A 23,400-nucleotide genomic window follows, 5' to 3' on the forward strand; every position below is an offset into this window, starting at 1 on the left:
TTCCAATCAGTGTCGTGTTTTATGCAAAGCAATCAGCTGGTGAACTTTGCTAATGAGTTCGATTTTCTGCCAGATTTAGCCCGCGTCGCTGCAGCGGCGGTGCTGCGGCGGCAGCCGGGGCCGCCGGCTGCCCGGGCGAAGGCGCTCGGTGCGGCGGGGGCGGCCGCAGCCCCTTTGCCTTTACCTTTGCCCGCAGTCCGGCCCCGGCGCGCAGCCCCGCGCTGCCCGGCCCGCGCTGCCCGGCCCGCGGTCTGGGGCGGTCCCGGCGGGGCCCGCGGGCGCGCAGCCCCGCGCAGGGCCGGCCGCGGGCGCGGTGCTCCCGGCGCTGGCAGGTAGGTGTCACACTCGGCCCGGCTTTGGCTCCCGCCGCCCGCTCGGCCGTGCGGGAGTCCCGCGGGGCCGCGCTCCGCTCCGCGCTAAGGCCGCAGAGCCGCGGCCGGTGCGGGACAGGGGCCGCGATCCCGGGGCAATCCCACCACAAGTCCCTGGGGTGCGGGGACAGAGAGCGCCCCGAGCCCCCTCCGCGCCGTTCTGGGGCTCCACAGCCCGAGGCAGGGGGAAGCGGGTCCCCGAGCGGATTAGGGGCTCCCCAGCGCAGAACCCCCAACCAAAACCCGGCTCCCGCTCGCGGGGCTGCCCGAGCAGCCCGGGTCCCCTGCAAAGGAATAACGGCGAGGACTGCTCCAGCACCCGGCTGCGGGAACGGGTCCCTCCTTGTTCCGTGTGGATTTTGGGGTGTCAGCTGTACGCTGACATCGACACTGCTGATGTGATGGGAGTATGACTGGGACCTCTGGGGCTGGTGCCGAGACACCTCTCCGTTTGCTTGGATTTTTTTTTCTTTACGAGCCAGATAATTATTTTGTAATCTCCTCAACTTTGTCAGAGCCATTTATATTAGCTGTAACAGGTTTATTCATGCATATTTACATTTTACGGGAATTTAAATAGTAGTTTGTATTTTGAGTTTTAAAGATGCAGTCTATATTCGTTTGGTTATACGATTTTTGGTAGATAATTTGGTTTAAAATCAAAATTGTTTCAACTGAACGTGCAAAGAATCAAATACTCCTGGGATAATAGTATGTTATTTTGTCATTCTACTAACGATAAATGGTTTTTTTAAAAAACGCTCGAATTCCTCCGTTGGATATTTCATTTCCAGTCAGTGAGACCTGCAGGAAGGAGTATTTTTCGCGCAGCAATGAGCTTTACTGGACTCACCTGCCTTGTTTAAAAGGGGATAAAGTTCTGGCGGCGAGGGGCAGGGTAGCGCTGGCCCGGGTAGGACCAGCCCCGATGTGCGGGCTGGAGGCAAAGCGCCGCGGGCCGCCCCTCGCCCGGGCTGTGCCGGCCCCGTCCCCGTCCCCCGGCGGAGATCGCCTGCGGGGAACTCGGGGAAACTCCCTGGCGCCCTGAGCTAGAGGGAGCGACAAAGCCCCTCAGGACCGCGCTCCCGAGACAACAGGTTCCGCAGAGGAACGACTAACCTCAAAATAAATAGGTTTCAATTATTCATCTAGCTATGGTTTTTTTTTTTTAATTGTCGTGCTACCTTTCCACAGCTGATCTTCCGATCTCTGAAAAAGCTATTTTGCAAAGCAGCTTAGGAGCTTCGCTCGTTCAAAAGCCTTATTCCTTATACTCAGGGCTATTCTGAATAGGTCTATTAGCGATCTCAATACGGTTTTCGTTTGATGTATAAATTCCTAAGGGAATTAACCGTTTCCTTTAGGTTGCAGCCTGTCGCCTATTTTAAACCATAACTATTATTGTAACCCAAACGATTTCATACAACAATTTTATCCATCACCCTTTTCCCCTGCCACAGGAGATATACTGTATAGCCATTCTTTAACATAAGCACGAATTTACCAGTTTCTTTCCCGTAACAGAGTAGGGGGGAGGGGGCAGCGTTCGCCTTTTTTGCCTCTGGCATGTTAATTTGTTGTTAAGAAAAAAAAAAAAAAAAGACGTGAGGATATCTTAAAATAAAAATAACGCCTGCTGCCAGTTAGAGCTGCCGTAGGTTACTCGGGAGCAGCCCTCGGAGCAGCCGGGAGCGACTCTCCCGCTGGGAACGGAGCCCTCCCGGGCCGCGGGCTGCCCCGCGGAGCTTTGGGGAGCGAGGGCTTCGCTGCCGCTCCGAAGCGCTTTTTGGGCAGGTGAGGGGGAAGAGAGGGGATGGAGGTGGGTTCGTCCAGCCTGGGCTTTCATCAGCTCGCCTGGCAGCAGGTGCTTGCCCAGGGGTGCAGGTGGGAACGGCCCAGCTCCGCTCCCGGAAGAAAGCGCTGGCCCCTTTCCGTGCCCGCTCCCTCCCCTTTCCGTCCCGGGCCCTACGGCACGGCCCTTGCTGGGGCGGGGGCGCCGCGACCCCTACGCCGCCCGCCTGGACGGCGCGGGTGGAGCGGCGCAGGTGGCAGCGGGGCCGCCCTCTCCCGCAGGTGACAGTCCGACATCCCCCACCAGCCCCCAGCGCGGCCGACAAGCCTGGTGGCGTGGCTGCTCCGGCGGGGCACACGCGTGGGGCCGCAGGAACAGCTCAGCCTCCAGGTCCCGTCCGCGGACCGAGGATCCGGGACCCCAGAGGAGACAAGGGGGGCTCCCGGCGGCAAGAGGCAGCTCGCCGGGCAGGGAGCGCAGCTCGCCTCGGGGAGCCGGGGCGACGTTCCCCTCCTCTCCCGGCCCAGCCAAGCGCCCTGACCCCGGGGAAGGATGAGGCTTCCCCGGAGAAAGCCGGGCAAGTGTCCCGAGGTCAGCCGTGCCCGTTCCGATGGGCCTACCGACACCTCAGAGCGCCCGGGATGAAGGACCGACCCCAGGTGGACTGCGAGCCCAGGGCTGCAGCCACCGGTCCCATCCATCCCAGCCACGGCAAAATTCTCTCAGTCCTGGAAGCAAAGAGACAGAGCTGGGGGTGCGGTCCAGCACAGCCCCCGAGCTCCGGCAGGGAGCCCCCTGTACTTCCAGCCCCGATTCTCAATCGCGGGGACGGAGGGCGAGAGAGGCGGGGAGCCTGGCGCAGCCCTGCTGCTTCCTCCTTCACGCTTAAAAACAAAACAAATCCTAATTTAGACCCTCAACACCCCGGACCGTGTTTACATCCCCCCCGCTGCTCTCCCCGCGAGTGTTGCCTTTCCAATTGTCACGATTAACCTACGGGGCTCCCGCTCGGCGCGGAGCCTCCGCCGCGGCCGGGACGGCGCGGTCGCGTCTAATTGGCTTATTGGACCTCCCCCGCACACCTCCCCCGCCCCGGCAAGAGGTTCTGAACAGCATCTTCTCTTGCCGTGCCTAGGAAGTACGTGAAAGCCCCTCCGCCAAGAAAACACGGGAAATTACACGGTCAGCAAGTTTAAAGGAGACGAATAAAAAATGTCACAGGGGTTTGCAGAAGGGAAAAGTACAAGAACTTCAACCAAAAACTGAGACGAGTTTAGGAAAAAAACAAAAACGAAAGAAAACAAAAGAAAATTCGTCCCCACGGCCCGGTCCGGCCGGCGCCCAGCGCCGGTGCGCAGCCGCGGGTATTCCTCAGCCGGAGTGCGGTGCGCCCGGCTCCGCAGCGTTCCGCCGGGCTCCGCAGCGTTCCGCCCGCCCCAGCAGCAGCAGCCTGGCTCGGGGCAGGCTTGGAGCCGCACGGGAGTGCCGGGGAGCCCGCCCGCCCCCCCCCCCCCCAACATCCCCCTCCCGCTCCCCTCTTTCTGTGACCTGCCACGATTATTAGTAAGGACATCTGTGGCTGGCAAGGGAACAAGTGTTACCAAAACCAGAACCGGCTGTTTTTCCAAATGAGCAATATGTTAATTCCTCATCCCCCCTCTGGTTTCTTTAAAACCTGGCACAAATACATCAATGGCGGAGAATAAGGAGCCTTTGCAGAGAACAAGTGGCAGTTTTGAATTTACCTTTTGTGTGCGCCTCAGATGCAATCTTGAGGCATTTTTTCCCTTCTCTCCCACAGAAAAAGAGTGTTAATCTGCCCTATCTTGGGACCCAAAAGGATTGGAGTGGAGTAGATATTCACTGGAATCACATAGGGGAATAAGGGTCTTGCTTTATTGAATCATCAAATCCCAGGAATGAAGCTCTTAATTAATTATGGGTGCTAAAAATTCAGGCCAGCTGTTTCTTTTTACTTGGCTCTGACAGAGAAAGACAAAGTCTACATCGAGATCTTCTAAGGCGCATTCAGCATAAATCAGCGCCCTCGGCGGCGCTCCCGGCCGCGGCGCGACCCGGCGGTGACAGATGGCGCATTGTCCCCGCATTCCTCCACCGCGCCTCCGCGGGCGCGGAAGCGGCCGCCCGGCGGCGCGGCCCGACTCAAACCGGGGACCTTTCTCTGCCACGGGAAAGGGCTCGCCCGGGACCGGGAGGGATGAACGGGCCGCGCCTGGCCGAGGTGCCGGCCCTGCCCGACGGGGCGGCCGTGGCGGAGGCTCCTGCGCAGGCTCTGCCTTTTCTTGCCCGAGAGCGCTCCGCAGGCGCCTCCTCCGCCCCGGCAGTCCCAAAGGGCCATTCCCAGTCCCTGCCCCTGCTCCGAGGCTGCGGCTGGAACCCCGGCACCAAAGGCTTCCTCGGCTTCCCTCGCTGCACCCAGCACCCTCGGCGATGCCTCTGCGGAACCACCTAACGCTGGAGCGAGGGACACGGGGCCCCCCAACATGGGCCCTTCTGCTTTTCTCCCGAAGGCAGAAGCGTTTCCCTGCGCGGCCACGGAGTCCCCCGGGAGGGCTGCGGCGGGCCCCGCAAGGGGCAGGAGGCAGCGGGGGTCGCAAAGGCGCGGAGAGCCGCGCAGGAGGTGCGGCCGCGGCCCGCCGGGTCACCTGCATCCCGCTCCCGTCCCCTCTTTTGGGAGTGACCGCGTTCCCTAAATGCCCAGTACTCAACGGGAGCAACCCGCGCTATTTCCATGGCCAGTTTGCGGGCGAGGGGCTCCCGTGGCGGGCGGGGCTGCCCGAGCCCCTCTCGCCTCCTCCCGCACTTTTGTGTCAGGGAAATCTCTGCGGGTTCACCTCGGCGGGGCCCAGCTCGGGAGGCCGGTGCGGGGGTGCTCAGCGACCTCCCGGGGTCGTACCCCGCCAGGCGCTTCCAGCCTCCTCAGCCGAGGATCCCTTCACCTCCAACTACCAGAAAATAAATGTCCTCCGCACGGCGTTACTCATCTGTTATAATTAGAGCATGTGCGAACTCGCAGCGTGCCGGGAGCCCGGCTCGGGTTGATGCAGGCACTTGTGCAATAACCACCTCTTTCTGCCGTGGCGCGGGCAGCCCGGCAAGGGCCGGCTGGGGCCGCATCCTGCCCCGAGCCCGTCCTGGCTCGGCTCGCCCCTGCGTCCGCGACGGGAAGGGAGCGGCATCGTCCTGATACCTCTTTTTCCCCAAAATTGGCTCTTATTTGCCTAAAGCTAACCACAGACCTCTCCACGCTCACGGCTGATGGATGCAAATGTAAATGTGCACTTATTTAATTGGATCAGGTCCCAAGATAAAAGAGATAAACGGCTCCCAGTTTGCCAAGTTATTTTCAGAGGCATGCAGTGATGTGTGGAGGGAAAGTTAATGAAGAGGAGAAGAGACACACTGTACTTAAAATACCTCAGGTCTAGACTCGGGGAGAGGGAAGCATCGAACTCCGCCGCTGCGGACCGGCGGGGGGCTCCGCGCCCCGGTCCCGCGCAGCCCCGCGCAGCCCCGCGCAGCCCGGCTCGGCGGGGCCGCAGGTACCGCACGTAGCCCCTCGCCCAAGCCGCAGCGGGCGGGGGGAGGCTGCGCCCTGCGTGGCAATCAATGCTCTTCCCCTCTTCCCTCCACCAAAATTGTTCTCCGTTCCTGCCCGTCTCCCCTTGTTCCTCCCCGTGTTCTACATCCGTATGCATGAGACATTAACAGACGGTTATTGATACAAACATAGTTTTTGTTGCTAAAGGCCTTCCAAAACAAATTCTCCGGCTGAATGCCAATGTATGCATGTTGGCTGGTGACAGCTGATTAGTGAAATGATTTACGGCCAAGTTAAAAAAAATGATACTGTCAAAGGCAGCAATTTGAAAAAAAGATAAGACAGTACAGCCTCAAGGCTTCCCACTGTAAAGCCACCCAACAAATCTAAACCTACACTACAAATACCTGAAACACTCAAGGAATCAATTGGTTGCAGATTAAATACAGTCTGTATTCTGACTCGCCCTGGTAATCTGTTACTCTCCACAGGAGCAGCCCCTCGATTTATGCCTCCAGCCTCACCTGCGGCAGGGCTGGCTCCTGCCCGAGCTGCCCTGCCGGCCTCCCAGCATCCCTGCAATCGGAGACTTAGGCCTCCTTTTTGTTTCAAGACTTTTTCTCTCATTAATTGATTAAAAAAATCCCCCTTCCCTCATTTCTCTGTAGCTCTTCTTCATAAAGAAAGCTTTTGCTCTGCAATAAAGTAAGAGACTTTGATCCCAGATCATCCTCTTAGGCCTTCCAGCTGAAATCAGCGGAGAAACTATGTGGAGTTATTGTTCGCACTTGCTGCACTTCTGATTCAGAAAGGGCTGATTTATTAGCTTGTCAAGGGAAGCATTGTTCAGGAAGGCAATCAAAAAGCACTTACCTAGCTAAACTAAAATTACTGCCTTTTCAGTGGCTAATTTGTATAACTCCCATGGAGGAACTTGGGTAGTGTTTGATGAGGCATAAAATGATGATTAATGAATTTATTGGCCTGCTGCTCATCAAATAGGAGTAGTATATCTTTCCCCTATTGGGCGTTGGGTCTAATGCTACATGTCTGTGTAAAGCAAGTCCAATATGATCTCCTTTTTAGCCCCCTTTTAACCTGACCTGAAGAATATCACCGTGTAACAGAGGCAACATCAGGGGACTGCAAAGACAAAGAGCCCGTTTGATAAAACGCTAAATGAGAAACGCGAGGAAAGTTGCTGCAGGGACAGATCTGCTCAGTTTTCAGCTTTCAATCACTTTGACTACTGAAGTGGGAAGAATGTAGAAACTAGATAAGGTGTGAGAAGCGAAAAGAAAATGATAAACCAATTTTAACTTTCATAAAGGATCCAGCCAAACAACTTCATTGCTACTTGAAAGAACGAGCGAGTGCGGGAAGTGCTGGGATTCCCGAGCAATCAGGCATGCTGCAGCACCTCACCACCCAGCTGTGCATGGAGACACAGGGAAGATGCCTCCAAACTGGCCATATCCAGGGACAGCATGTAACCTGGTTGGCATTCTGATCAGATTTGGTGCAACCATTTGGAGCTCATACATTTAATGTCCTTTTTTCTCCACTAAAACACGTTTCTCCTCTGCTCGGTGTTTAATGCTCAAATCATTGTTTTGGGGCTAAAGGCTTCTAAGAGAAATTACTGACTTTCTCCCTTTTAAAAGCCCTAAATACTGGGGCCCTAATACTAAATTAGTTGTGATTCAGTGCCCACCTGGATACACATGTGACTTACAGGGTATGTTATGCTCTACACATTGCTGCTTTGAACAGGTTGAGACCCCCAGAAATGTTGCTGACATTTCAAAAACTTGTTAAAATAAGTTTGTCTGAGATTTGGAGATCTTCACAGGAATGAATCAATTTAGCTCTTAGCTTCCATGCACAATTCCCCCTTCCTGCAGCTCTGAAGCTTGTCGAGAGATCTGCAGCTTGCACGTCTCCCAGTGAAGATGCACATGCCTTATCTGGAGCCTGTTGCCAAAAAGGCAGCATGTCTCATTACCTTTTGAGGTTTCTCAGAAGTACCCTCAGGCCTGTGTGTCAGCAGCCCACCGTGCTGAAGACTGAGAAGGTGCAAGAACATTTTGCAGAACTGCTGATGTGATCAACACTTGCTGGATGATGTGATGTTTCAGGCTCCAATAAGGCTTGGAGGAGCAGGAAATGGTAACGTGGAGGTACCTGGCAATCCCAGCAGCCTGTCTTCCCTCTCTGCACCTTCCCTTTGTGCCTCTGGAGAGCCAGAGCACAGCCTGCTCTGCACTCCTTCAGAGGTGAGTCAAGAACTGAAAGCAGGCTGTAGATGATCCTTCCTTTTGCTCTCTTGTGTTACAATGCAGTCTTTTCTGTATTTTTTTTTCTTTCCATGACCTGTTCTGTTATGGGCTGTATTAGATTATGTTTCTGGAAAGCTGCTTGGGAATTGACTGAGTCAAGTCTAGATCTCAGCCTAGGAAGGCAGGAAAATTGCTCTCCTTAATTTTAAGGGACTTTAGCACATATTTTCTGAGAAATTCTTAAATTTGGCTGTTCCATATTAGATAAGAACTGTGATTTCAAACATTCTTGTTTGCAAAATACAAGGTATGTAGCAAACCAAGAATTGTTCATTTTTCAGATCTGTTTAGAAATAGTTTCTGAAATGGTAAAAGGAATATACTCCTGACCAATCTTTAGTTCATCAAAACAAAACTTTCCTGTGACAACACACTGGCTTCCTTCACAAAATGAAAAAGGCACCCACCTTATGTTAACAAGATCAGAAAACATTTATTTCAATTCTACCAATTGGTATTTGTCTGAGACACTTTTAGCTGAAATGATCCTCTGGAAAATAATGTTTATAAACATCCTTGAACAAATAGCACTCTCCTGACACAAGCCTACCATCAATGTACCTCTCAACAAGCTTTATCTACAAGTCCTTGACTTGTGACTGCTTTTACAAAGGCTCTCTGTTCATTAGCAATTTAAGGTCACTTTAAGTACTTGTGTCATGAACACACAGCACAGCCATAAAATATATGTATTAAATGCCAGCTGCATTAATATAGGGGTTTATTTTCCTCCACTTGGCTCCCCAAAGCAACACGATCTTACACATTGATGAAAAAAGACGTAGTTATATTTGCATAATTACAGCAATATTGTAAGTCTTTAGTGCAATAGACCTAAGAGGCTGATTTATGATTAAATATGTATAGCTAAAAGTTACCATGCTGGGTAGTGTGCATAGCATTAGACAATGACAGTTTTGGGACATAATTGCTTTAATGTGGGCAATTAAGACTAAGTGCATGTGATTTTAGTGTCTGCCCTACATTCCTCTGAATGATTACAATGATCAATACACATGATTTGTAAGTCGCTTCCTATTGATCGAATGGTAAAATGTTTGACCTTCCTTTGAGGAAGTAATTTGCTAAATTATGACACCACGTAAAGTCTTTCTTGGTTCAGAGGTGAGGGGTAATGGTGCTCAGAATTAGAAAAAAATAAAATAATTTTCCCCCCTTTTCCTGAAAATCAGTCTCTGTAATGTCTCCACCAATTTTCTGACTTCACTTGTGGAGGGAGGAGTTTGGCAAATTCATCTTTGAAAATAGGCAAAAAAAAGCGAAAAATTGAATTGCAAACTCATTCCATCTTTGCAAGAAATCCTCTTCATGAACTTTATCTGTTTACTCTATGCCAAATCATGAGGACGTTCTTGACCACAAGATCTCTGTTGCTTGCAAGCAGCTTGTGAAAAATGTGCAGCAGCAAAGCTGGGGGAGCGGAGCACACGGTGAGTGCCGTGAGCGGCTGGGACTCGTGGCACGGCTCCCTGGGCTGCCTGCCAGGCCTAATTTAGCTTTGCATGCACAGGACCAAACAGCCTTCACTATATCACATTAGCAGGTACGAAAAGCAAACCAACAGTGCTCATGAAAACACTTTAGCCAATGAACAGTAACTTAGTTACAGCTGAGGACCTTCCTTCCATGCTAGCATTGCCATCCTAAATGCACACAGTTGCAAATTAGATCAAAATTAGTAGATACCAATGCAGTGAGATGTGTCCTGTTCCAGGGTTCACAGAATCACAGGCTCAACTAGGTTGGAACAGACCTTTGAGATCATGGAGTCCAACCTATGACCTAACACCACCTTGTCAGCCAGACCATGGCACTGAGTGCCACATCCAGTCTTTTACTAAACACCTCCGGGCACAGTGACTCCACCATTCCCTGGGCAGCCCATTCCAATGCTCAATCACTCATTTTATGAAGAACTTCTTCCTAATGTCCTAAAGCTTAAACCTCCCCTGGAGCAGCTTAAGGCTGTGTCCTCTTTTCCTGTCGTTGTTTTCCTAGGAGAAGAGGCTGCCCCCCACCTGGGGGCACCCTCCTGTAGAGAGTGATGAGGTCTCCCCTGAGCCTCCTCTTCTTCAGGATGAACACCCCAGCTCCCTCGGCCACTCCTCATAGGACTTGTGTTCCAGACCCTTCACCAGCCTTGCTGCCCTTCTCTGCATGTGTTTGAGCAGCTCAATGTCCCTCCTGAACTGAGGGACCCAGAACCGGACACAGGACTCAAGAGACAGCCCGACCAGCACCCAGCACAGGGGAGAAATCTCTGCCCTGATCCTGCTGGCCACACCATTCCTGGTACAGGCCAGGAGCCATTGGCCTTCTTGGCCACATAGGCACCCTGCTGGCTCCTGTTCAGTCTGCTGTCTAGTCTCCACACTCCACCTCAGAGACAAGCCTTCCCAATACAATCCACTCTTCCTGCACTAAAGTTCCAGCATCAACACATTGCCCTCACCATGGCCAGAATGCTTCAGCAGCCTGTGCAAAGTTGCAGTTGCCCATGCAGATCAGGCTTCAAACTTCAGTTCTTCTCCACCTTACCCAGAACTGGGGCATCCCCAACCTCGAATGCTGTGCTCAGCCTCCCCCTTCCCCCAGCTCCTGCCTTCCTAGTCCACCCTAGGTGAGGAAAGTAGCTGGAACACAGCTACAACATGCTCACTTCCACACTGCTGGCAAAGGCAGTGTAATGGACTAGAAGGACAGAGACACTTAAAATGATGATGAAGATGAAAACATACCACAAATCATGTAGCTAGCAAGAAACAACCTATTTACTGGCTGTTGTGCCAAGCACACACGCCGTAACACAAGGTCCCACTCTTAAATCCTTTCTGTAAGGAGAAGACAGCATCAAAGAGTTCATAAATTTCCTAAAACAGCCGCACTGAACAATGAATTAAACTACAAAGCAGTTGGAATTCCTGGTTAGAAAAAAGTTCAGTCAGACAAAGGGCTGACTTGTTGGAAAACTGAAGGTAAATCTGCTTGCCAGACCTAAGAGGACAGGCCCTCCTGGAGCTCACCAACCACTGCTGAAGCATCCTGGGATCCTGGTGTCCAAACATCATCATGAACAGATGATGCTTGGACAGCAGGTACAGACAGACTTTCTGGGATGAACAGGACTGCTCTGAACGTCCACCCTTTCCCACCCCTAACTCTGTGCCAGTCCTATGCCAGGAGTGAAGTGTATGACTCCAAACAATAATCATCTTGTATCTAGATTTTGAACATTCCTTTTAGGTTTCTCCCAGGGTTTAATGACCCTCACAGAGACTTAGATGTTTCATTTTTAAGAACACTTACAGACCAAAGTTGTTAAGGCTATGCAGTATATTATAGTCACTCTTAGTTGCGATTAAAAAACCCAAACATAAGACACAGCCATGGATAAAGACTAAATAGATAATTTTACACTCAAATTTCCATTTTCTTATTCATGGTATCATTCCCTTGGCAGTAATCCATTCCAAACAGCTTCCCACGCAACAAGTGCTCTAGCCTTTGGTCCCATTTCTGGATGGCCCAAGTTGAGCTAGCTGATGATTATCACTGGATAAGAGGACAAGAGGATGGAAAACTGGTAGTGGCAGTACTAACCAAATGTTAAACATGAGAAGCCCCAGGTAGGGTAACTTGGTGCTGAGAAAGTTGTTTATGCTTCATTTTGGAAATTTTCCTAGCACAATGTACTCAGATATGTTTCCATTACTTTTAATTTAAACAAATTCTTCTTTACTCATGAACACTTCCCTTGCTTTTCCATTGAAATATTTATGGAATAAGATAAAAACCCATGACCCTTACCCAGGAATGCTCATAGTCACTTAGCTTTAAACATAGAGCCATTGAACTTGATGAGACTTCAACACATAATTAAACTGCACACTTCAGCCTGGTCTGGTTCCTCACACAGCACTTTATGTAGGAGATTCAGGTTCAAAAATCTGTTTTTTTCAGGTGTGAAATAACATCAAATATATGATTAATCAAATGACTACATCAAAACTAGTTTTTCCCCAACTAAATTACTAGATAAGATGAGAAGAGAAAAAGGGAAATATTAAAATGTGTCAACATAGGAATGGAAAAAGAGAAACTTTAAAAGCAAAACTAGTAGCAGGATTTGTGGTATTCTGCAAGTTCAAAATGCAACTGACACATTTCTTTGTTGCTGTTAATTTTGTTTTGCCTTCGTATTAACTGCATCTCTTTGATGAATATTTTTAAAAATAAAATAATGGTTATCACTCAGGCTGCTTTGAAGTACTTCTGAGTTGAATGACTGGTAGCATTTATTGATTTCATAGTGTGACACTAGAAGTTTTGATATGGGATTTTAAAAAACGATATTTGAAGTTAAAAGAAGACATCTTGATTAAAGCCAGAACAAATTGTTTGGCTGAGATTCAAACTCTGGTTCACATGCCTTTCCAAGTTTGTAGATTCACTTGCTCGCTAGGAAAAGCCCATATGCTTTCAATGGACGAGTTCAAAATTCATGCCATGGAAAGGCAGGAAACTGCTTCAAAGTTGGGAACCAACAGTCCAGCTTAAACCCTAAGGGAAAATACACTCATAGACATTAGATATAAGAATGAGGTAGAAAGGTCTTGTGTTTAAGGGGTTCAGTTCTGAGGCACAGACAGCGTGACCTTGAACCAAATCCCGTAGTCTTCTGTGCATCCGGTGCCCATATGCAAAGTGCTGATAACATCATCCTCATCTTCTCCTGGGCAGGAAGCTGTGAGGATGAACAGCAGCTCTGTGGGGCTGTAAGTCATAGGGCTGGCTGGACAGATGATCTGTTGGGTTATCACTTCAGGTCTCAGACTGCAATGAATGCTACAGATCTGGTGGGTACAGTCCCTCCCTGCCAGCAGCCTGGGTAATTCTGGTTCAAAAGGTACCTCAGACTCCACCACACAGGGCACTGAGTTTCTGTGCTGGCCACTTCTACTGAGATACCTGATGTGTTTCTCCAGGTAAGGGGGGAACATTTAACCAAGGACTCCATGCCTGAGGGCTGCTCAGTACTTCAGGGTGAGCAGAGCCCTGCAGCTGTCTTCTCCTACATTGGGTACTGTCCTGTGTGGCTTAAAGAACAAGAGTGGAACTAGTTCTTCAGAAAGGACCAAAAGCACTAAACCTTTACAGAGATCATCTGCTCAAAAGCCACGTGGGTCCTTATTCTTTAAATAACTGACCTAAAGCACCTGCTCATAAAGCAGTTTCTGCATCTTGGGAGATGATCACCACTTCTTTTCCTGACCTTCTTCCATTGCTGGTTTCACGAGGGATGAGACTGACTTTTAAAGGAAAAATTTGCCAGTGCCATTTGGGAAGGTTATGAAGAAAAAAAGGAAGTTGTCAGTTTTAGCAGTGGAAACTGCAGTAAGTCACCAGCAGGCTACTGACCGAGTTGTTAAACTCAGGGGGAAAAAAACTGTTAGGTGAGCTGGTTAATATCAAGGCTCACCACTGACTTCTGCATACTACAGACCATGTCAAAAGCTTTCCAGTAATCAGTAGAGCTTAAGAAAAGTCTCTGATTAACTTTTCTTTCATCTTTCTCTTTTCCATCTGGTGTTAAAGATCAAACCTTCAGTTCCTCTACTCTTTTAAGCCTTGCCTGTTTGACAGAAAACCTCTCATCCATCTTAAATCTAGTGTGGGCTAGAATGTCTTTCAGCAGTGGCTAGAGGGTAGATATATTATCAGATAGTAACCATATTGCTCTCTCTGCTTTTACTTTAGCTCTGTATTTGTTATTATAGGATATATCTGGGGTTTGTGAGTGTTCAGCCTCTATCCCTCTACTGCAGGGATAGTGCTGCTAATGCTTTGCAAATCACTGCACTATTTATTTCCAGTTTAGTAATGTTCTATCTGTGCTTTGCATAACTTCTTCCAATTTTACCAGCAGCCCAGAATACTTGTCTCCTAGGACTTGCAGCATCTGCACTCTTAAAGACACTGTGATGTGGGAATGATGGTGACTTTGAGAGTGCTGGGGCTGTAACTGTTTCAAAATGCACCACTGCTGATTGTCAGCTGGGTAAAAGCAGCATCTTCCCCTTCCACATAGACTCCAGGAGGATGGGGATGCTCAGCCACCCCTTGGAAATCATTGCCTGCTTGGTGGGATATGGGTAAAGACTTCTGGAACTGCTGGGATTGATTTACACCTGCCATGGCATCTTCCATGACACTCTTAGAGGTATTTCTTAGCAGCAGAGGAAAAGCAGCTCTAAGTGTTTGCTGTGTGACTTACCCAAAACAGAAAAAGAGGTCACATCTCCCCAGCACATTGAGGCCACCAGTTAATATAATAGAGTACTTGGATAATGGTAAATATAGATAATTACACGATAATTACATTTCTCATTATTTGAAAATGAGGCATCTTTTTAGGAAGAGAAATTCCATTTACTTCCTGGCTCTACCACCTAACATCACTTTTAAGCTATGACTTCATAGTCCATGTGAATTATCAGATCTACTCAAAATATCATTTTCAGGCTAGTTATTGTACCAGAGATTCATAAAATGTCTTAATGACTTTGCAGAGGGAGGCAAAACACTTGAAAATGAAAGATGCTAAAAGATGTGGGAAAAAGAGGAAAGCTGCCTCATGCAATTTACAGTGGAGTGGTGATGACCATTCTGTAAAACAGCAAGCAGTCTGTGAAGCCAAGTTGTTTTTAGAGGACAGTGCAGCCAGCAGTAGCCAATCTACAGACACTTGAAGTGCACAATACCAGGGCATCTATTCTGGTTAGCTCTACTCTGGTCCTGTGAACTGAATTAACATATCAGGGGTAGCCCAGAACAGCATTATCTCCTGTGGTTTAAACAAAGGGAGCACATGCAGTCTGTGTGCCATCAGATCTCTCCGTGATATAAACATTGAATAGCAACTGGTAATAATCAAGAATTTTTCTTCAGTGGTGCTCAAATTAAACACTTTTTTTTGTCATACCTATCACAGGATTTTTTTGGTTAAGTATCTGTGCTCCATAAGCATGACACAGTATTGGGTCAAAAGCTTTTTCATGCAGCCTACCCTCTCTCTCAAAGGTGTTGGCCTGCAACTCCATGGGTCCATAAATCAGAGTGATGTAAACCTGCTCTGCAGACCAGTTTCAAATCTTAAATTTCCAAAAGAAGTAGTCAGACTGATCTTGAATCCTTCCTGTCTGTAAGGAAAGTTAACTGGGACCTTTGGAGGGAAAATGGTATGATGCTGTATGTTTGAAGGTCTTTCTGCCTTGCTTTTCTGAGCCTGGACTAAAGAACTGGGGTGCAACTCTTCCTGCTCAGAAGAGTAGAAGAAAGCACTTTTGGAAACAGTTGGTTCTGTGTCTGAACCAAAGCAGCAGCTCTTGCCTGGTGCTGATCAGTACTTAATATTTCAGGAGATATGCAAAAGCTTATTATTGGGCAGATGTAAGCAGCTTGCTTTCATATCCTGCTCCCTAGCAGTTAGAGACTGATTTACATCCTAGAACACATGGTTCAATTCCTTTTCACTATGTGTTGTATTATATATAACATTAGGTATTTCTGATTTCAATATAAACATCTAAATCTGAATCCTAAATCTCAGTCTGAACAATTTGCTGTGGCAGACAGGCCCACAGTTAAATCATGTGTTGTGTAAAAAAAGCATTTCCATTTATCAGTGCTGAATTTCATACCTTTAACTATCAATTTAGGTGACACTGGAATTCACTTAAAACATTTCTTCTCAGTGTAATAGACCCTATATGTGAAGTTCATGCTCATATGGCAATCAATTGTATTTACAGTTATAAACACAATTATTCTGCAGCACCATGCTACAGTTCCTGCAGCTCATCTTAATGTGGATGCAAGGGTTATTATTATTGAGGACTGAGAAATGGGTTGAAATAATAATAAATACAAACATTCTGGTTAAATAGGAGGAGAATGTGAAGCATTAAACCAGCTTTGGAAAGGAGCAACTCCTTTCAGTTTTCATTGGTTCATATCATTAAACTGGGGGCATGACTCATCCATCACTACAATATTTCAGATTTAAAGCAGCACAACTTTGATTGCAGGACAATTCTGATAGAAAAGCCAAAGAGATATGATTGTGGGACAGATTTCTCATTTTTAAAAATTTCTTTGTTCTATGTTACATGCAGATTACAGAAATGTTTCATGTTACAGTTTGCCAGACTGCATTTTATTTGCTGAAGGGAACTAATGGTGGAATTAAATGAGCTGTTCTGAAGTTGAAAGTGTGCACAGGCTCCTGGGTAAATGCTTGGAGAATACACTACCTTCCCATACTAATTTCAATTCTCTAGATAATATTTGGATAGCAAAATATGTATTTTAAATGTATATTTATCATCTTAGGAAATTTAAATGAGAGCACATACCTCCTCTTTTGGTCATAGGGTAAGTACTCATTTTGATAAATCTAAATTTCCTGTAACTGGCTAGCAGAGTAGCCAACATATTTGTCTCACAAAAGTGTTTTCAAGATTAATGTGTAAATAGTTTGCACTTCTGTGATATGTGCAGTCCACATAGTTATTACAACTTATTTCACACATTAAATTAAAGGTTAAAATACTCTTTTTCCCCACCAGTCATACAAAATTCAAATTCTTTGGTTGTTTTTTTTTTTTTTATTCTTATTTTAAAATTTCTAAACTATAGTTTAAGTCTAGGGAAAATTCACTCCATTCCTGCCTCTCCAAAAGCATGGAAAGATGTCAAGCTTTCCAGAGCTGCTGTTGATAGCAGGAAAACCAACACAATCTGGGCAGAATCATCATCATCATAAATAAAAGAGTAATGTTTTGATTTTGTGTTCACTATAAATAATGAAATAAGCACCTGATTTTTATCCAAAAAATTAAGAGGCATAATTAATTCAGGCATGCTTCAGGGTAATTCTAACATGCACTCTTTGTTCTTGTGTTTTATGTTCTATTTGCCTCCGTTGCTAGGATGTTACTGCAGAATGGTGCATCCTGAGATGGGCACTGCTGGGTGCTGTGGGTGTGACAGGGTATCCCTGTGAACTTCACTTCTCCTTCAGAACCTGAGAATTTTGCCAAGCTTGGTGTGATCCCAGCCTCCCACACCAACCTGCTTTTATGAGGTGAAATGAATGAATGAATGAATGAATGAATGAATGAATGAATGAGGCTGAAGGAGCAGAGATATCTCCCTGACACCCTGAAGCTCTTGTGAAGGTCTGCCCTGTGGAGAAGATGCTACAATACAGCCCAGAGGAGGATGAGAAAGTTCCTCAGTCACCTTCAGTCCTTTCTGAAATAAAAATACTCCACTGTCCTCCTGGAAGAAAGCAGTTCTGCTCCAAGAACTCTGTTTCCTAAAAGCTTCATAATCCCTCCACCATAGAGCTGTCACCTTTAGGTCAGTAGGAGCAGATGAGTCTCCAATTCCAGCCAACAAATTTCATTAATCTGTTCCTTTCCTTTTTTGCCAAGTGAAGACTCATTATTTTATCAACTTCTGCTTGTTGCTAGCACTCATGAAGCTGATGAATCAGTTGCAATCTACTTTGACTTGTGCTTACTGGCACTGCACACCAAGTCCTGAGGAGCAGGAGGGATGTGAAGCCTCCTACAGTCTCTACAATTATGGCTCTCTTAGCTCATGAGTTAGGAGGGAAAAAAATAATGTCACACAAAGGCAGTTCTTTTATGGCTCTTACAACTAATAATGCCAACTCAGATTCACACAGGCAACAGCAAACTGTAACAGTGGCTGATTTTAACTGCGTATCAAGGAAACTGCTCTTAATGTAATAATAGTCCTCACTTCCAAAGCCCACATGAAGCAAATTAAGTCCAGAGAATCTACATAACTGATTATATTAGATGGTTTATCCTAGTATCAAAGTGCATCAGGTAGGAAACAGACACAATTTGTGTGATAAAATTAGCAGCAAAATTTAATCTCTTGTTCCCACACATGCACAGCTAGAACTGGTCTGCATGAAAGCAAACAGAAGCAGCCAGGGATTTTGGGGCAAAGCCTTTGGCAATCAGGTGTAGCTGTGTTGTGTCCATGAGAGAAAACCCAAGTGCTCAGGAGGCACTCAGCCTTGCAGCTTCAAGAATAACCACTGAATACTGCAGGTTAGAGCACTCCAGTCAGTCCATAGTGCCTGAATTTATTATCATCCAACAGCATGAAATCAGTCACAGAGTCTACTCCTCACCACACACCTGCTACAGCATCCCCACCAGTCCTGTCACAGGAAGAGCAAACCCCTCTGATTTAATGCTCAGAGTTAATGCAGAGCACCCTGCCGTTCTGAGCAAGTCTCTTTACCCTACCTTTGTCTCACTATCTCTACTTTTAGGGTAACTTTTCAGAGCCAGAAAAGCTGAAAGCAGTGCCTTGCATAGATGGCCATGCTCAGACCTCTCTGGTAGCTTTGCCCTGCAGAGCAGCTAAACTGATCAAGCAGGGCCTCATGCCTCTGGAGCTCACTTCTGTGCAGTAGGAATCAATGGTAAAGATGGCCTTATGTCAAAAATTGGATATATTTCTTCCCATGTCTCTAGTCCTCTTTAATTTACTAAATCTATTTTCCATACTGAGCTCAAGCCAATTGCAGGAACTCTATCTTAAAGTTTAACCATTCATTCCTGTGTCTGCAAAAGATGCTCTTTTCCATGACTGGAAATCTCTCATTTATTCTGTTTAGTTTCCCCTTTAACTCATGTTTTGTCTGTCATCCCAGTTTCTCTCTGCATACAGAAAACAGCCTGGCACGGAGGCTCTGCTCTTCAGATATGCCCATGGAGGGTGTGCTGTCCTTCTGTGAGCATCCCTTTGCAGCTCTGGGCAAGTGGGCACAGTAAGAACACCCTCTGCCAACATCCTGGGAGCCAACCCCCCAAAAATGTGCCCCTGACTCTCAGATTTGTCTCTGAGAGGGCTTTGCCCTAAACTCAGTCACCCAGTTCAAGGCTAAAACTTCTCACTCAAAGAAATGAATCTACTACTTTAGCCTAACTTTTCCTTGATTGGGTTGAAAGGTTAAGTGGCAACTGAGCAGGAGTTTAACCTGAGAGACATATTATGTACTGAAAGGTACCTATTATATTTCATTTTAGATATCATGTAAGAGATACTTTGCGTTTGCTGAAGTCACCTCCTTCCTTCTCTGTGCTGTCAGCCAATATTTTGAGCAGTCCAGAAATGGTTTAGCCAAAACACAGTCTTTAAATTGCAAAACATACTTTTTATGCATATTCCACTTTCCATTTTGAAATGACAATATAAATCTCTTTCATGTAGCTGAAACCTACCCTTTTGTCTCTATACTTAACTCACCCAAATTATACCTGAATGCTTGCAAAGAACTTTAGGAAGAATATTGGTCTATTCTAAGACTTGAAGGAAATAAATATTGTGAAATATGTTTTTCATTCCCTTTGTTCTGAAGTTTTATGACTAAGTGCTGTGCTGGTAACAGAGGTTTATCAGGAATGCCTGACTTGTCCAGATCTTGAACTCTAATAAAATAATTCAACAGAGCAAGAAAAGAAAAGAGGGGAAGGGGGTAGAAAAGGGAAAAAAAAATAAGAAAGAGTAAGCCAACTACAATACATGAAAAGTCTAATTGTTACTTGTAACATACGGTCAGTGTTTCCATCACAGCTGTAAAATAAAAAAAGCTGATGTTGAGCTGGTAACATCTGCTCTGTATCCCATGATTTCTATATTCCTGTTCACACTAGCTAGAGCTCTGGCCTTAATTATTTAGGCTTGGATCCTACTGGTTTTGGGTTTTTTTTTTCTCTAAAGACAGATGCTCTTATTGAAAAATACATCTTGCAGAGTTGATTGACATGGACAAATAAGGTCCCTAAGACTGCTACAACAAACATGGTCCTTGGTTCCTATTCTACAAAGTACACAAAAAGAGGTAATTTGCAGTTGAAATTCAGTAGGGTATTTCTGATAATATGATAGTAAGTAATTAATTGGAATGGTTTGCAAAAAATCTAGAATGATGGAAGCCTAATGCAACCTGGAGCTTTATTGAAAGAACACCCTGTTAGTGACCAAGCACGTCAAAACCTTCCCTGCATGCTCCACTGGCAGGAGTGTTCCCAAAGGACACAGTACTCACTTCTGAAATCTCAACATAAGAGAGGCAGGAATAATTTTAAAGCAGCTCAAGAAATAATACTGCAGGCAACTAGGCTGTACATAAATAAATATTTAGCATAAGCAGATTCAACTGCAGTAATAACAAAATTAACTAAATTCAAAAGTGACTTCCCAGGATCTTCTGTGTGGATAGAGAAATGCCATGCCTTGAAGACCTAATGCACTCTCTCTTTTCCTTGTTGGCAGGAAGTAGCTAACAATTAGGATGTGTTCACCAAGCCTGTCTGGTACCCTACCTGAAAAGCTGCTCACCCCATCCACCATCTGCTCACCACTTCCCTCTGCTGCAGGTTGCTATCCCTTCTCATCTGCTTGCTCAGCTGCTCACATAATTGCTCCTCACCTCATTTCAGGCACAAGGAACCACATTAATAAGGATCTAGTACTGGCATTGTTAAAATAACCTGCCTTGCTCCAACTGAAAGAGGTCAAGGCAGAAGACAAAATGTTAGAGGTGACAAGAACTTGTGGAGGGGGTGAGGGAGCATGAACAGGACAGCAGCTGAAGACCATGTGTGCACACATTGATTAGAAACAAAGAGATATATAGCTTTGGGTACATAAACAAACATCTCCCACTGTCCTTGGCAGAGCAGAAATGAAAAAGAGTGAATATATGGGTCACTGAACACTCATAAGTCTGTTTATATATGGTAATTTGGAAAATGTATCAAGCCTGGGTACCTATGTTAAAATGAAACAAAACAGTATCTTTGCCATCCCTCACTGACCTGTCTTTCTTACTTGATGAGCTGTTACTGGAACAATCAGTGCATCTTTCAGTGCATCCATTCTGCAAGTAATCCTGCACCCTCCTCTGAATTTCTAAATTGGTTGAACTGAATGCCAGCAGAACACCAGCCAAGAGTGCTACACATCATAAGGTCACCATATCATAAAAATAACATTCAGTGGGGATAGATTGTGAAACCTAAATTTACAGCTGGGCTGTGCTTTGGTTAACATAACACTCTAAAATCTAAAAAACTGCTAAAATATAAACAATATGGATTTTATTTTTAATTTTATTTTATTCCAAGTGTAAGCATCCAGTTGCTGAGGAAGCTGACCTGAACAACTCCAAGTAATAAGAACATCTTCTTCTGAGATGCTACTGATGTATCACAAATTGCTTTAGAAACCTGCTACCTTTTATATTGTATGAGACATCCAGGGCATTTTATGAACACACCTCGAAGAAACTTGGCAGAGGCTTTGAGAAGCAAACAGAACGTTACTTGGAAAACATTAATGACCTTTATAACATCTGGTGTTTGATCCCAAGATAAACTTTGGCAGCATCCCCCCTTCCACTGTTCTAGTGCTGTCAGGAGAAGACAGGGAGGGTTTTCTCAGGTGGGAGTGCCAGGTGGTCCAGGTGCACTCAGGGAGAAGAAGGGCTGGCCTGCACCCACCATACTGCCAGTGCCAAGCCTTCAACAGCTGAGCAGGTCGTGGCAGGATGCACAAACCAAGGCTGCTGGGACTGTGCTGGGATGGCTGCTGCAACTGAGGTGTCTCCTTTAGGGTGTGGCCACGAGTCCAGCCATGTCTGACCTGGTGCAGTTTCACTCCAGGAAAGAAATGACAGTGTCTCCTTCTTGCCTGAGGCTGAAGCTATATTTCATGGGACTCTACCTTACAGACCCCATTCTGCATGGTTCACAAGGCACAGGCATGGAAACAAAAACTTTAGCTGTGTAGAAAAGTCTAGAGAGCTTATGGGAAAAAATGCAAAACTTGGGCGAGCACTTTGTACCTGTGGCTCAGGTGTACTGGAGCTAGACCAACATTTAAAGAGAAAAAGATTGACAGTAGCAGCTTCCCTGTCACTTTCTGCCATCCAAAGCCCATGTACAAACAAGAAATCTGCCTTAATGAACAAATCTTAGATGGAATAAATGAATGAATAAACAAATGAATAAATCTTAAATCTTATCTGGTTCAGGCTGGCTCTTCACCTTCCTAGGCCAATGATCTGCTGGTGAGCTACACCAGCATTGTTCCAACTCCCAAGTTCCACCATGAAAGTACTGTCCTACAGAAGAGGGGGAAATGCTAGGGAAATTGGGTGGAAGCCACATGTTCAATTGCCTTCTGCAACTCCTCTTCAAGGATCTCAGTTCTTGCTGTGAAGTGGAGGAATCTTCCCCATGCAATCAGAGGTACCATTCCCAACAGATAATTGTCTCAGCTCATTACTCAAAGGCCTGTGTGCTGTCTCACATGCCTGATACTCTTCAGCTCAGGAGCTGCCTCTTACACCATGGACTGTCTCTCACAGCTTTCAGGAAAGGTGCAGGCCTGAAAAATCCACCTAAACTAACATAGCAGAAGCCACCCCAGAAATGTGCATACATTGGATTTCCAAAATGATCTTACAGAAGTACAGAGCTGGTTTAAAGCAAACCTGTTTTGCTTCTGCAAAGCTAATCAGTGGATAATAAGTCAGTGTATTTCCATTGCCACTTGGTGTCCCCAAACCTATTAGCAGCTCACACAAACTTGGCAGGACAGGTACAAGCTGATGAATACATGTGATTTGATGCTTATATTTTGTTTTGCCAAAAGACTGTGCTGACACCAGCTAATCTCACAGTGCGTGCCAGGCTCAGCCTACACCTCCTGCAGAGGTTGCTAACTGCAAGAGTTACACAATGCCTGTGCACTGCACAGTCTGTTCTCAGGCCCACCAGGCCTCCAGAGGATGGGGAAATCCCTAAATGCCAGGAATGCCTGGGCTTTTGTGTTACAGGCCCAAATAGAAAGCTCAGTCCTCCAGCACTCCTTCCTCCTTGCCCATCCATACTGCAGAGCTAATTAAAGCAGTTTTATCATCTCTGTGAGTAGCCCTTAGCAGGTCTATGCATTTCATGGCAGGGATGACTGCTGCTCGAAACTCCTGAGCTTCCCCTTTCCTACCATTCTCCAGGCTCTGCACTTGCTCTGTGCACAGCTTCCCAGCACTGCAGTGTCAGTGTGCTCAGTGCTCTGAACACCAGGGAGCCGTGCAGCAGGGCCAGTGCTCCTGCTCTTAACGAGCATTTGGGCTCCAAATTCCACGACAAGTCTCACGTATCACACTTCCCTCAAGAATGTGAGCAGGCAAGTTGG

The sequence above is a fragment of the Agelaius phoeniceus genome, chromosome 12 (genome assembly GCF_051311805.1).
Source record: "Agelaius phoeniceus isolate bAgePho1 chromosome 12, bAgePho1.hap1, whole genome shotgun sequence".
Classification (NCBI taxonomy): domain Eukaryota; kingdom Metazoa; phylum Chordata; class Aves; order Passeriformes; family Icteridae; genus Agelaius; species Agelaius phoeniceus.